This window comes from Bos indicus, chromosome 19 (genome assembly GCF_029378745.1).
Source record: "Bos indicus isolate NIAB-ARS_2022 breed Sahiwal x Tharparkar chromosome 19, NIAB-ARS_B.indTharparkar_mat_pri_1.0, whole genome shotgun sequence".
In the NCBI taxonomy this organism is placed as follows: Eukaryota; Metazoa; Chordata; class Mammalia; order Artiodactyla; family Bovidae; genus Bos; species Bos indicus.
In genome coordinates this window covers 38,927,570-38,943,063 of record NC_091778.1, presented here as the reverse complement: position 1 = coordinate 38,943,063, position 15,494 = coordinate 38,927,570, and positions in this window count along the sequence as shown.

Here is a 15,494-nt window from a genome sequence, read left to right as displayed (position 1 = left end):
TTGACTGTTCTCAGGTGGAGAATCAGAGTAGTGACTGGATTCAGGTAATTGTGGTTTCCTAAAGTTTCCACCTGTCTGAGCTTAGAGTCCTGCCTGGAAAGGATTGGCAGCCAGTAAAGAATCGGACACGACTGAGAGACTAAGCACAGCACAGAGCTGTTTTTGCCTGGGTTAATTCAGATTGGTGAAAGATTGAACAAAGGATTGATTTTAAGTCTTGAATCATAGCGATTTTGAGAAACTCCCTTAACAGATTGAACCGAGGAGGGATATACATCCCTCTTCCTTCTTGAAAATTTTCCAGATGCTTGACTTGATGCCACTGAAATGTAGCTGCTCCTGTGAAAAAAAAGATCGTTTAGTCCCAAGGAGTATGATTTATGTAAGACTTGGATCATTACTTTCTTTTCCAGCAATTGAGGGGAGACATGTAAGAAGGAGAAGGCCTCCTAAGAAAACCTGTGGTCAAAACAACTAAGGGAAAAGACAAAATCCACATCTGTGATGTGAAGCATGCTGAAGTTAGTCCAGGAGCTAAATTTTAGCAGGTTCACTGGGAACTTTGTACCCAGGACTTCGTGCCATGCTGTGATAGAATACTAGAGAAACAGCAGGTGAATGGACTTTAAAAAAAAAAATCTTCAGGAGAGTTTTTACTTTTAAGTTGGAAGTATTTGGGCTACAGCCGATGCAGAAAGAAATCCAATTTGAACTTCCCTGATATAAATAAACCAGAGTTTTCCAAACACCAGTGGTCACAATCTGGCAACCCCCTCCACCCATCCAGGAAGATCTCCAGTCAGGCAGGCACCACCCAGCCATTTGGAATGTCCATTTTCTTGGACATTCCAAAAAATTGTGTAAACAAGTCTCATTAGAGACTTCCATCCTTTGAATCCCTAATCACCCCCACTCTTATTAAACTGATGTCTAAACCTTAATCCCTAGCTATTTGGGGTAGTTACTCACTCCTGAATGCTCTGGTGTACATAAAAACTTTGTTACCTTTCAGACCTAAATGGGTAGAGGAAAAGTTTTCCTGCCAACCCAGGACACCACCCCTTTACCTGCTGATCTGCTCAAGCAGGAGGCTAGAGGCAAAGGCATAGCATAACCTGAAGCAGACACTAAAATCCTGCTACTTGGTGCTTAAATTCACACTGGAGGGCCCAAGGTGCACCCTTCCACAAGCCTCTCTGCCATCCTGTTCTCTCCCCTCTTCCCACCAGGTGGCCCTAGGCCATCTTGCCCTTCCCCCTCTCCAGGGCCTTGGGGATCCAGGTGACCATCATCAACTGGCCACCCAACAGATGCTTCCCTAAGACCAACTGTCCCAGCTCTGTTCCCCTCCCCCATCCCGCCTCTTTCTTTCCCCAGTGTCCTACCAATCTGCTCTGGCAAGCTCACGCTTTGGTCTCTGGTCCCTCTGGAGTAATATTGTGATGGAAATGAGAGAGAGGATGCAGGAGGGAGCTACAAAGATTTACAGCTTCCAGAGGGCTTCCATTAAAATCCCTGACAACGGGTTATTTATGAGAGGGTTGGCCGCAGTGGGAGCTAATAGGCCAGAGCCTGGCACTGCTGTCCTTTCAGGGGTAATGACAGGAACAAACACAGGGTGAACAGTAGAGCTGCCCCCACTGGAGAGCAAAGCAGGGTTCAACCCCCTCAGGCATCCCCTCCAGGGCCAGAGAGTGACAGCCAAGAAATCTGAGCATCAGCGATTTGTAGCAGACAAACCAGAAGCAGGAAAACCCACATGACAAACACTGGGGTTTCCTGAGCCTAGGTGTGAAGGTTAAAGCAGTGTGTTAGAGGGTCCTTGCAGTCCTCCAAAAATGTAAACTATGTCCCCTCCTCTGAACTCCAACTAAGAAGCAAGAGTGTGTGAAAAAATATAGGTCTGAAGCTGTTTGTTTGCACTGTCTTTTTGTTCCTAAGGCACCCACCTGACTAAATAAATAAAAGACAATAACAGAACCCTCAGAAGTTTATTTACAGTTGACACACACTCTGTTTCCCAGTTTGAGACACTTCCTTTAAGTAATTAATGTAAAAAGATAGAGTGTCCTGCTTTTGGTCCCCTGACCCAAGATCCAGCCTAGAAGCCCCTTCTGCTTGTGCCAATCAAAAGAAAGTACTGGTATATGTACCATGTACATCCCTATGTACCAGGGATGAAGTAGGAAATAGAAATGATGTAATGTATTAGGAAATATTATAGAGGTATGTCCAATCACAGAAGTCTTATTAAATCAGAAGAGATCTCTTGTTTGCAGATGTGGAAAAGAGGGGCCCAGAAGAATATGATGCCTTGGCCAAGGCCTTACAGGGTTTCATAGAGAACTGCTCCTTCCTTCACACACTTCTTAGTACTGTTATTGGTGAAATAGTAACCGAAATTGCTGTCCAGCACCTCTTCTGATGTCTTCTGTTTTGGTATGTATCTGATGGGGCTCAGAGAGGCCCAGGGAATAGGGCTGCTTGCCCAGGAGCAATGGAGCTTCCAGCTTCTGTTTTTATTTTGTCTTTTCTCATCTTCCCTCTGCCTTCTGGGGGAAACAGCTTTCCCTGAAAGGAGCTATTATTCATGATTGTTTTTACGGCACCCTTTTTTTTTTTTTTTTTTTTTGGTGCAGATGCTTTTAGAAACAAATTCCATAGAAAGTGGCCCTGACTGCAGAGGAAATAACAGGCACATTACTTGAACACTTTATGTGTGCAGGGCAGCTTGCTGGGTGCCTTGGAGACACCAGATGCACGCACTTGTAAGTGCACTAAAGTGAGGTGAAGTTGCTCAGTCGTGTCCAACTTCATGGACTGTAGCCTGCCAGGCTCCTCCGTCCATGGAATTTTCCAGGCAAGGATACTGGAGTGGGTTGCCATTTCCTTCAGGGGATGTTCCCAACCCAGGGATCAAACCTGGGTCTCCCACACTGAAGGCACTACATGTAGCGAAAGGATCCTGTATAGTCAGAGTTACCTTTTTATTTTCCTTCAAATTGTTTGGAATACTCATTTCCCACTAATTCTTCTTTTATAGACTCCATACTATGTACCCATGTATGTGTGTGAAATGAGTATATAGTATGGAGTCCTCTCACCTACACATTGATATCATTTTATATGGTAAAAATAGTAATGAGGGACTTCCCTGGTGGTCCAGTGGTTAAGAATCCACCTTGCAATGCAGGGGACGGACACAAGTTCCATCCCTGGTCAAGGAAGTAAGATCTACATACCACAGAGCAACTAAGCCTCTGTGCCACAACTAGAGAACCCACGTGCTGCAGCTCCTGAAGCTCACGTGCTCTGGAGCCCTTGTGACACAGTTACTGAGCCTGCTCACCACAGCTAGAGTCCATACACCACAACGAAAGAGTCCGCATGAGGCCACGAAGATCCAGGATGCAGCAGCTAAGATCTGACAAAGCCAAATAAACAAATAAAAAAACACTTATTTATTTATTTTAAAAAATAGTAATGATAGTCAAATTCAAGAATTTCAGAAGGAGTTAAGCAAATGCAGAATCTTTGCTTTTCAAAAGTTGTTTTGGGAATTCCCTGGTAGTCCAGTGGTTAGGACGCCATGCTTCCACTGCAGGGGTGCTGGGTTCAATCCTTAATTGAGGAACTAAGATCCTGTATGCTACACAGCATGGTCGAATAATAACAATAATAAATAAAGGTTGAATAACTTAAATATTCAATGGTTAGAGAATAGGGAAGAAAGCTGTAGTAGAATCACTTATGTAACAACAACCAAAAAAAACTCCCAATCGTTATGAAGTTTTACAGCAGTATACAAAAGTTTTTTTCCTGATAATAGTAAGTGAAAAAAAATGTATAAAGACTATGACTACAATTATGTCAAATATGTATTTGTATGCATTAAAAGTTTAAAATATTAAGAAAATGTTCACCAGAAAAGGTAAAACCATGATTCACACAGGTATAAAAGTGCATTTGAAAAAATAAAATAAAAGTGCATTTGAACTCATGTTAAAGGTTTTATTTAGCTCATTCAGTGAAGATAGATGGTTCAGCTAGTTCAGAAAAAGCAGCACAATTTGTCTGATTAAAAAGAACTGCCAGTGCAAATAATCAATAGCCAAACTATGATAGGAATAAAAAAGAGTTATATTTGAGCCAACCAAGACACAGATAACTCTGAGAAAATTCTCAGATAACTTTGACGAACTTCTCTGGAAAAACACAGTTTTATATCTTTTCAGATCAAAAGAACATCAAACAAATCATGGATACATTCCTTCAAGGTTAAAAAAAAAAAAACAAAAACGAATATCAGCATGCACACAGCAAATCAGTATGACCTTGGTACCTGGGAAGGGAATCTTCTCATCAAAGGAGTACCAGCATTGGTGTTCCAGGGACTTTACTTTTAACACGTGCTGTGCTTAGTCGCTCAGTCGTATCCGACTCTTTGCGACCTCATGGACTGTAGCCCACCAGGCTCCTCTAGGAAAAGAATAATAATACATACTATGACAATAAATCAGATAATTGTCTATGAAGCAAAGTGGAAAAATTGACTATTCCTGGGGGGAGCCAACTAGATAGATCATTTAAAAAGTCAGTTTTTCTTGCATCTTATAACCATTTAGCCTTTGTGGGAAAGACTGCTGAGAACCTAGGAGTTTCTAAATTCTAGAGGGATCAGATGAAAAGTGCTTTAATTCTGCTTCAATTCAGTTCAGTTCAGTTCAGTCGCTCAGTCATGTCAGTCACTCAGTCATATCCAACTCTCTGTGACCCTGTGGACTGCAGCACACCAGGCTTCCCTGTCCATCACCAACTCCCGGAGCTTGCTCAAACTCATGTCCATCAAGTCGGTGATGCCATCCAACCATCTCATCCTCTGTTGTCCCCTTCTCCTCCTGCCTTCAACCTTTCCCAGAATCAGGGTCTTTACCAATGAGTTCTTTGCATCAGGTGGCCAAAGTATTGGAGTTTCAGCTTCAGCATCAGTTCTTCCAATGAATATTCAGGACTGATTTCCTTTAGGATTGACTGGTTTGATCTTGCAATCCAAGGGACTCTCAAGAGTCTTCTCCAACATCACAGTTAAAAAGCACCAATTCTTCAGTGCTAAGCCTGCTTTATGGTTCAGCTCTCACATCCATACATGAATTCTGCTTATAAAGGTATAATTTACCAAATTGCTATAAGCCATAATTAGTTTAAGGAGAAAAGTTCCCTTATATCTGGAAAACAAAGATTAGAAGTCAGCAGTATTTCAGACAAAAAGTCACAAAAATCATAATCATATTTACCAGTTAGTCAAATCCCATGTAGCTGATTTTTTTCCTTCTTGAGTTTAGTTTTTCCTTTAGTTTTGTTGAACTTGTCTGGTGATTGAGGATGATAGTGACAGTAATGACTTTAAGAAGTTTGTGAGGTCTTTTTTAAGACTCCTATGTTGGAAATTCTCTGGCAGTCCAGTGGTTAGGGCTCTCTGCTTCCACTACAAGGGGCACAGATTAGATCCCTGGTCAGGGAACTGAGATCTTGCAAGCTGTGCAACACAGTCAAAAATAAATAAATAGAATAAAAAAGAAGACAAGTATGATTTTCCCAGTGAAGTAGGTGCCTTGATCACCGGAAAAAGCATACTCCACATGGAAAATACATTTTCTAACAGTTTCTTTGTCACTATGAGAACGTCAGGCTTGCAGCAAGGGAAGAGTTTAACCCATCAAGCAAAAATGTGGCTTGCCAGGGAACCGGGAAAATCCGAGCAGCTGTATTGGGTTTCCCATAGCCTCAATTGTTTAATTCATAGCTATTGTTTACCCATCTTAATTTCTCTGATTTGGGAGCAGACCGTAGTCATGTTCCAAGGACATCAGGACGGCAAAAGTTCAACAATGAAGGGTTCATTTTTACGAAGGTAGAATGGACTTTATCTATAGTGCCATAACCATTACAGATTCTGTTGTCTTCGCCTTTGTGTGAAAGTCATTTCCCTAATACTTGGGTTCAGTCCCTTTAGTGCAAGCCTTAGTTTTGATGACAAATGGCATTTGCAAAAGCCTTTAACTGTCAAATCTGAATGAGCTCCTTGCTGGGTAGAGTATTCTTGGTTGTAGTTTCTTCCCTTTCATCACTTTAAATGTATCATGCCATTCCCTTCTGGTTTATAGAATTTCTGCTGAGAAATTTCTGCTGATAAACTCATGGGAGTTCCCTTGTATGTTATTTGTAATTTTTCCCTTGTTGCTTTTAATATTTTATCTTTGTCTTTGATTTTTGTCAGTTTGATTACTATGTGCCTCAGTGTGGTCCTCCTTGGGTTTATCCTGCAGGAGACTCTCTGTACTTCCTGAACTTGGTTGACTACTTCCTTTCCTATGTTAGAGAAGTCTTCAGCTATTATCTCTTCAAATATTTTCTCAGGTCTTGTCTCTCTCTCTTCTTCTAGGATCCCTGTAAGGCAAATGTTGGCGTGTCCCAGAGGTCTCTTAGGTTGCTTCATTTTTTTTCGTTCTTTTTTCTATATTCTGTCTGGCAGCAGTGATTTCCACCATTCTCTCTTCCGGGTTACCTTTCCAATCTTCTGCCTTATTCTGCCATTGATTCCTTCTAGTGTATTGTTCATCTCCATATGTTTGTTTTTCAGTTCTTCTGCCGCTGCTGCTGCTGCTGAGTCACTTCAGTCATGTCCGACTCTGTGCGACCCCATAGACAGCAGCCCACCAGGCTTCTCCAGGTAAGAACACTGGAGTGGGTTGCCATTTCCTTCTCCAATGCATGAAAGTGAAAAGTGAAAGTGAAGGTCTTTGGCAAACATTTCTTGCATCTTCTCCAGTGGAAGTGAGAAATAGATTTAAGGGCCTAGATCTGATAGATAGAGTGCCTGATGAACTATGGAATGAGGTTCGTGACATTGTACAGGAGACAGGGATCAAGACCATCCCCATGGAAAAGAAATGCAAAAAAGCAAAATGGCTGTCTGGGGAGGCCTTACAAATAGCTGTGAAAAGAAGAGAAGCGAAAAGCAAAGGAGAAAAGGAAAGATATAAACATCTGAATGCAGAGTTCTGAAGAACAGCAAGAAGAGATAAGAAAGCCTTCTTCAGCGATCAATGCAAAGAAATAGAGGAAAACAACAGAATGGGAAAGACTAGGGATCTCTTCAAGAAAATCAGAGATACCAAAGGAACATTTCATGCGAAGATGGGCTCAATAAAGGACAGAAATGGTATGGACCTAACAGAAGCAGAAGATATTAAGAAGAGATGGCAAGAATACACAGAAGAACTGTACAAAAAAGATCTTCACGATCCAGATAATCACGATGGTGTGATCACTGACCTAGAAACAGATATCCTGGAATGTGAAGTCAAGTGGGCCTTAGAAAGCATCACTACGAACAAAGCCAGTGGAGGTGATAGAATTCCAGTTGAGCTATTCCAAATCCTGAAAGATGATGCTGTGAAAGTGCTGCACTCAATATGCCAGCAAATTTGGAAAACTCAGCAGTGGCCACAGGACTGGAAAAGGTCAGTTTTCATTCCAATGCCAAAGAAAGGCAATGCCAAAGAATGCTCAAACTACCGCACAATTTCACTCATCTCACACGCTAGTAAAGTAATGCTCAAAATTCTCCAAGCCAGGCTTCAGCAACATGTGAACTGTGAACTTCCTGATGTTCAAGCTGGTTTTAGAAAAGGCAGAGGAACCAGAGATCAAATTGCCAACATCCGCTGGATCATGGAAAAAGCAAGAGTTCCAGAAAAACATCTATTTCTGCTTTATTGACTATGCCAAAGCCTTTGACTGTGTGGATCACAATAAACTGTGGAAAATTCTTCAAGAGATGGGAATACCAGACCACCTGATCTGCCTCTTGAGAAATTTGTATGCAGGTCAGGAAGCAACAGTTAGAACTGGACATGGAACAACAGACTGGTTCCAAATAGGAAAAGGAGTACGTCAAGGCTGTATACTGTCACCCTGCTTATTTAACTTCTATGCAGAGTACATCATGAGAAACGCTGGACTGGAAGAAACACAAGCTGGAATCAAGATTGCCGGGAGAAATATCAATAACCTCAGATATGCAGATGACACCACCCTTATGGCAGAAAGTGAAGAGGAACTCAAAAGCCTCTTGATGAAAGTGAAAGTGGAGAGTGAAAACGTTGGCTTAAAGCTCAACATTCAGAAAACGAAGATCATGGCATCCGGTCCCATCACTTCATGGGAAATAGATGGGGAAACAGTGGAGACAGTGTCAGACTTTATTTTTTGGGGGCTCCAAAATCACTGCAGATGGTGACTGCAGCCATGAAATTAAAAGACACTTACTCCTTGGAAGGAAAGTTATGACCAACCTAGATAGCATATTCAAAAGCAGAGACATTACTTTGCCAACAAAGGTTCGTCTAGTCAAGGCTATGGTTTTTCCTGTGGTCATGTATGGATGTGAGAGTTGGACTGTGAAGAAGGCTGAGCACTGAAGAATTGATGCTTTTGAACTGTGGTGTTGGAGAAGACTCTTGAGAGTCCCTTGGACTGCAAGGAGATCCAACCAGTCCATTCTGAAGGAGATCAGCCCTGGGATTTCTTTGGAAAGAATGATGCTAAAGCTGAAACTCCAGTACTTTGGCCACCTCATGTGAAGAGTTGACTCCTTGGAAAAGACTCTGATGCTGGGAGGGATTGGGGGCAGGAGGAGAAGGGGATGACAGAGGATGAGATGGCTGGATGGCATCACTGACTTGATGGACGTGAGTCTGAGTGAACTCCGGGAGTTGGTGATGGACAGGGAGGCCTGGCGTGCTGCGATTCATGGGGTCGCAAAGAGTCGAACACGACTGAGCGACTGATCTGATCATTATTCTGAATTCTTTTTCTGGAAGGTTGCCTGTTTCCACTTCATTTAGTTGTTTTTCGGATTTTATCTTGTCCCTTCATCTGGGACCTAACCTTCTGCTTTTTCATTCTGATTAACTTTCTGTGTTGTGGTTTTTGTTCTAGTTGCTGCGGGATTGTGGTTCGTCTTGCTTCTTTTGTCTGCCCTCTGATGGAGAAGGCTAAGAGGCTTGTGTAAGCTTCCTGATGGGAGGGACTGGTGGAGGGAAAAACTGGGTCTTGCTCTTATCTGCTGATGGGTGGGGTTGTGCTCCCTCACTGTTAATTGTTTTGCCTTAGGTGACCCAGCCCTGGGGTCTAACAGGCTCTGTGGTAGAGTTAATGGAGACCTCTAAGAGGACTTAGACCAAGGGGCACCTTCCAGGACTACTGCTGCAGTGCCCCCATCCCCATGGAGAGTCACTGCCGACCCACACCTCACAGAAGACCCTCCAACACCAGCAATGTCTAGTTCAGTCTCCTGTGGGGTCACTGTGAATTTCCCCTGGGTCTTGGTGAGCTCAAGATTTTGTCTGTGCCTTCCAAAAGTGAAGTATGCTTCCCTTAGTCCTGTGGAAGTCCTGTAGTTAAATTCTGCTGTCCTTCAAAGTCAGATTCCCTGGGGATTCCCAGTCCCTTTGCTGGATTCCCAGGCTGGAAAGCCTGATGTAGGGGTCAGAACCTTCATAACAGCGGGAGAACTTCTTTGGTATTATTGTTATCCAGTTTGTGGGTCACCCACCTGGCAGGTATATGGGATTTGATTTTATCATGATTTTGCCCCTCCTACCATCCTGTTGAGGCTTCTGCTTTGTCTTTGGATTGGGGGTATATTTTTTGGTAGGTCCCAGCATCTTCCTGACAATGGTTGTTCAACAGCTAATTGTGATTTTGGTGCTCTGGCACCAAAATAGAAGGCACATATCCTTCTACTCTGTCACCTTGGAGATTAGTTTTTTGTTACATTTAGAAACATTTGATTTGTAGGTGCTTATGCTGAAATCAAGTAAATACAGCTCTTTTATAAATTATATAATATCATCTGGAGATAGAAACATATCATATTTATAATACACACAGATATACACATACATCCAGATAGACACACAGAAAGATCTCATAGTGTTCTTCCTTGAGTTTAAAAGGCTTCCCTCTCCCACCTTCTTTTTTCAATTTTTAGTCAGTTCAGTTCAGTTCAGTCGCTCAGTTGTCCGACTCTTTGCGACCCCATGAATTGCAGCACACCAGGCCTCCCTGTCCATCACCAACTCCTGGAGTTCACTCAGACTCACATCCATCAAGTCAGTGATGCCATCCAGCCATCTCATCCTCTGTCATCCCCTTCTCCTCCTGCCCCCAATCCCTCCCAGCATCAGAGTCTTTTCCAATGAGTCAGCTCTTCGCATAAGGTGGCCAAAGTATTGGAGTTTCAGCTTTAGCATCATTCTTTCCAAAGAAATCCCAGGGCTGATCTCCTTCAGAATGGACTGGTTGGATCTCCTTGCAGTCCAAGGGACTCTCAAGAGTCTTCTCCAACACCACACTTCAAAAGCATCAATTCTTCGGCACTCAGCCTTCTTCACAGTCCAACTCTCACATCCATACATGACCACAGGAAAAACCATAGCCTTGACTAGACGAATCTTTGTTGGCAAAGTAATGTCTCTGCTTTTGAATATGCTATCTAGGTTGGTCATAACTTTCCTTCCAAGGAGTAAGTGTCTTTTAATTTCATGGCTGCAATCACCATCTGCAGTGATTTTGGAGCCCCAAAAAAACAAAAAAATAAAGTCTGACACTATTTCCCCATCTATTTCCCATGAAGTGATGGGACCAGATGCCATGATCTTTGTTTTCTGAATGTTGAGCTTTAAGCCAACTTTTTCACTCTCCACTTTCACTTTCATCAAGAGGCTTTTGAGTTCCTCTTCACTTTCTGCCATAAGGGTGGTGTCATCTGCATATCTGAGGTTATTGATATTTCTCCCGGCAATCTTGATTCCAGCTTGTGTTTCTTCCAGTCCAGCGTTTCCCATGATGTACTCTGCATAGAAGTTAAATAAGCAGGGTGACAATATACAGCCTTGACGTACTCCTTTTCCTATTTGGAACCAGTCTGTTGTTCCATGTCCAGTTCTAACTGTTGCTTCCTGACCTGCATACAGATTTCTCAAGAGGCAGGTCAGGTGGTCTGGTATTCCCATCTCTTTCAGAATTTTCCACAGTTTATTGTGATCCACACAGTCAAAGGCTTTGGCATAGTCAATAAAGCAGAAATAGATGTTTTTCTGGAACTCTCTTGCTTTTTCCATGATCCAGCAGATGTTGGCAATTTATCTCTGGTTCCTCTGCCTTTTCTAAAACCAGCTTGAACATCACGAAGTTCACGGTTCATGTATTGCTGAAGCTTGGCTTGGAGAATTTCAATTTTAAAATTTTCAATTTTAGGTTCTATTAATTGAGCCAATGGGGCTCTCCTGGTGGCTCAGATGTTAAAGAATCTGCCTTCAATACAGGAGACCCAGGTTTGATCTCTGGGTTGGGAAGATGCCCTGGAGAAGGGAATGTCTACCCACTCCAGTATTCTTGCCTGGAGAATTCTGTGGACAGAGGAGCCTGACAGGCTACAGTCTATAACAGCCCATGGGGTCGCAAAGAGTCGGACACGACTGAACGACTCACACACATATTTAAGTACTTGCAAGTACTGGCTCCACATCAATTGTACATGAAGCCAACAGTTCAGTAGGTGGCTGTCTGTCCATGAGTTGATAAGCTTTAGAAGCATAGTTTTTCATTTTTAAAAAAAGTTTAATTTTACTATAACATATACATCTTTCCGATTTTAAGCCACACTTTAAAAAAAAAAAAAATCAGCCAACCTAGTTCATTCCAAAGTTTCTTCTAGGTCTTTCCTGCCTAGAAATTTCCCCTTAGTCCCTGCCTAGGAATTTCCCCCTATGTCTTCTGTCTAGGAATTCTCCCTAGGTTCCTTTCACGTAGGAAATGAACTGTTACCTGCTTAAGACTACAGATTTTAAGATAACAGCTCAAATGAAAGTTATGGACTATCATTTAATAAAAGGATATCCAGATATCAGGGAAAACTCACCAAAACATCTAAAGAGTGCTGTGAGGCAGAGGTGGGGGGGGGGGATGGGGGTCCTCAAGGGGCTTGGTACTAAGCACCAGCCCAAAGTAGGATACAGGTGACCTCAGGCCAGCTTTTCTGATATCCTGCCAACTACCCCAAGAATCGTCAGTGTAAATAATTAATAACCAAACTGTAATAGGAATAGAGAAGAGTTATAGTTTAGCCAAATTGAAGACTATAACCCAGGACACAGCCACTCAGATAACTCTGAAGAACTGCTCTAGAGAAGCATGGTTTTCCATACAGTTTTATATCTTGTCAGAACAAAGAATATCAAACAAATCATCAGGGATACATTCCTTCAACTTAAAAAAAAAAAAAAAAAAGCAGATCAGCACATACACAGCAAGTTGGTATGGTCTTGACACCTGGGAAGGGAGTCTTATCATCAAAGGAGTTCAAGCATTGGTGTCCTAGGAAGGGAGGCATTTAATTCTTATGGACACTTTAAACTTCTGGTCACTATACCATTTTCTTTGATGGCAAAACAGATATATAATATATGTTTGATAGGCCACAGAGCATAAAATCCAAGTTAAATCACCTAGAAGCCAGAATGACCTCCCCATACTTCAATATGTGAAAATGTCTTCCATTAGAATATTGAAAGGAGTTGCAAGCAGAGGCAAAACTGATTTTTTTTTCCACAAGAAAAGGAGGGAAAACAATCAAACCTCTATCAGACAAGTCAAACTTACCTGTTCCCAAATTACTTACAATTTACAGAATTGTGAAATAATTCCTATTGAATCAATTTGAGTTAGCTAGTTAAAGGAAGAGTGTGCAACAGACACATTTTTCTCTACAGATGGCAGTCTTGAAAACATGAGTGGAATTAAAGAAATTTTTTTTTTACTTAATGTACTTTATAAACACAAATATATGCCTCCCAAATTTTTAACAGGACATTCCAAAGCACCCTTAAATATTAACATCCCCTGAAGTTCTAAGTAGGTGATTGGTTTGCCAGCACATTTTAGAAACACCTGATTAATGTAAGGCATGCCTGGTTCTGGTTTCTCTTGAAGTTTATGAAACACTGTACTTGACATACTTTTTAGTTGCCTTCTTGCCATTGATTACTCCTTCTCTTTCTCAAACCTGGACATACAAGCTATTTCCACATTGTAAGTCACTATCTGTAGAGTCTCTAGATGGTTACAGAGATAGCAAGCTTCAGGGATAAAATTCCTCTCACCTTTCCTTTCCATGGAGTTGACAGTCCAAAGGCCAGAGGAGTCACTGGTTTCTGGGTAGGACTGGGCAGGACTAGAGCTGAGGGTGAAGGTGAAAGCAGCAGGAGCTAGTTGGGCACCTTCTCTGAGGTTGCCCCTGCTTCTACTTTCCAAAGTCCACAGCCCTGTCACCCAGCTCCAGCAGATCTGCACTAGCTGGGACAGTGGTCACATAAACCTAGTTAAATTTACATTAAATAAAAACCCAGTTCCCAGTTGTAATAGCCATATTTCAAGTGTTCTATGTGGTGTACATGTGGTGAGTGGCTCCTGGACCCAATAGTGCAGATAGAGGACATTTCCATCATTACAGAGAATTCTGGTAATGGCACCACCGCCGTTGGCCAATGGCCACTCCCTCCCTCCATCTCAAATTCCCCTCCCATCCCTTTTTCTGCCTGCCACATTTGTTATTCACATAAATCAAGCATCTGACAAACACTCTCTCTTTGACCAAACTCTGCTTAGGCTCCTCTGAGCCCTTTTCTCAACTCGACCTCATATTTGGGCTTCTGTGTCTATTCTTGCCAAGTCCAGTTTCAGCAAAAACCCTAAGTTGATTCAGAAAGAATCCTCCACCCTGATATCTAATCAGTTCCTAGCCTGACCTCGGCAAAAATCCTATTAAGTCAGTTGAGCAAGAAGCCTCATTACCCTTGGTATCAAGTCCTTTCAGTAGTGTTGCATCTACTCACCCCCTCACTGTTTAATGGCTATGAATTCCTATGTATCCTTATTGTATTTGGAGTTGAGCGCAATCTCTCTCCCCTGTTTAATGTTTCTATTGTAATAGCTCTGAATAAAGTCTTGTTAGCATTTTAACAGGCTATGGACATGAGTCTCAGTGAACTCTGGGAGTTGGTGATGGACAGGGAGGCCTGGCGTGCTGCGATTCATGGGGCCGCAAAGAGTCGGACATGACTGAGCGACTGATCTGATCTGAGAATAACTTTTTCTTTAATACTTCTTTGAAAGCTTCCTTCTTGGCCCTAGGAAAAAACAATTTTGTTTTAGCACCATAACAATTCTCCTAAAGCCAATATCATGGTATTAAACTCATTTATGTGTTTGTTTGTCTTCCCTTACAGATCACTGAACTCTCATGAAAAATACAGTAAGTATAGTGATTGAGTACACTGGAGTCAGAATGCTGGGTTCAAAGCCTTCTAATGGCACTAACTAGCTGTGTGACCTTGGGGCAAGTAACTTGATTCCTCTAAGCTTCAATTTTATCAACTATAAAATGGGGATAGTAAAAGTGCTTCTCTTATAAGGATTAAATGAGATAACCCACTGTGTCAGGCACAGAGTAACCTAATCTCCAGTCTTAGTTAGCCCCCATATCTAGCAGTTGAAAACAGAAGTGGAAGATTTTCTTTGTAGGTCTAAATATAAATTCTCATTTCTTTAATATTCAGTTATAAAGGATTGTACTTGCAGCCTTCCCTTGACACTTATATTGGAAACATCAGACTGATCTTTTTCTTCTATGCTGTCAAATTTAGCTCCCCAAACTATCAACAAAACAACCAGTTGACAAGATATAACTGAGTTTATTCTTACCGCAGTAAGGAAGACTACCACCTCAACGGTAAGCTGTGTGTGTGTAGGAGGTGTCAACTCTTAGTGCTTTCCAAAAGACTAGTAACATTAATGGAAATACATCCAGGATTCTGAGATCAGAAGACAGTAGACAGTTTTAGATAGAAGAGTATTATTTTGGTAACTCAGAAGGTAATTAGAACTTTCAACAGAAACCCCACTCCCGGGTTTACTCATTATTTCCCACCATTCTTTCATCTCAGTTGAGTGCCAGGAATCTTGTGAGAACGCAGAATTGGAAACACTCATTCTCCTGCCTGAAGCCTCAAGTGGCTACAGGGGCATAAGTTCCCTCGTTAAATGACATAGAAAAGTTACCTTTCAGATTTAGACAGATGCTGCACCTTGGAGAAGGGGCATTTCTGAATTTAATCTTCCATAGTCAGCATGTTTCGTGTTAAGAAATAATTATCCTGACATGATAAAAGAGGGACTTTATCCAGGACTATTGCAATGGGTACATTACACCAAAGGAGAGAGATTGAACTAGACTCCAAATACAGTAAGGATAAGTGAATGGAAAATTACTAAGAAAAGACATCAAGGTGAGGGGATTGTTGCTAAACCTACTTACAGGATTCTTGCTGAAGACAGGCCAGGGTTTCATCAGATATCAAAAAGTGGGG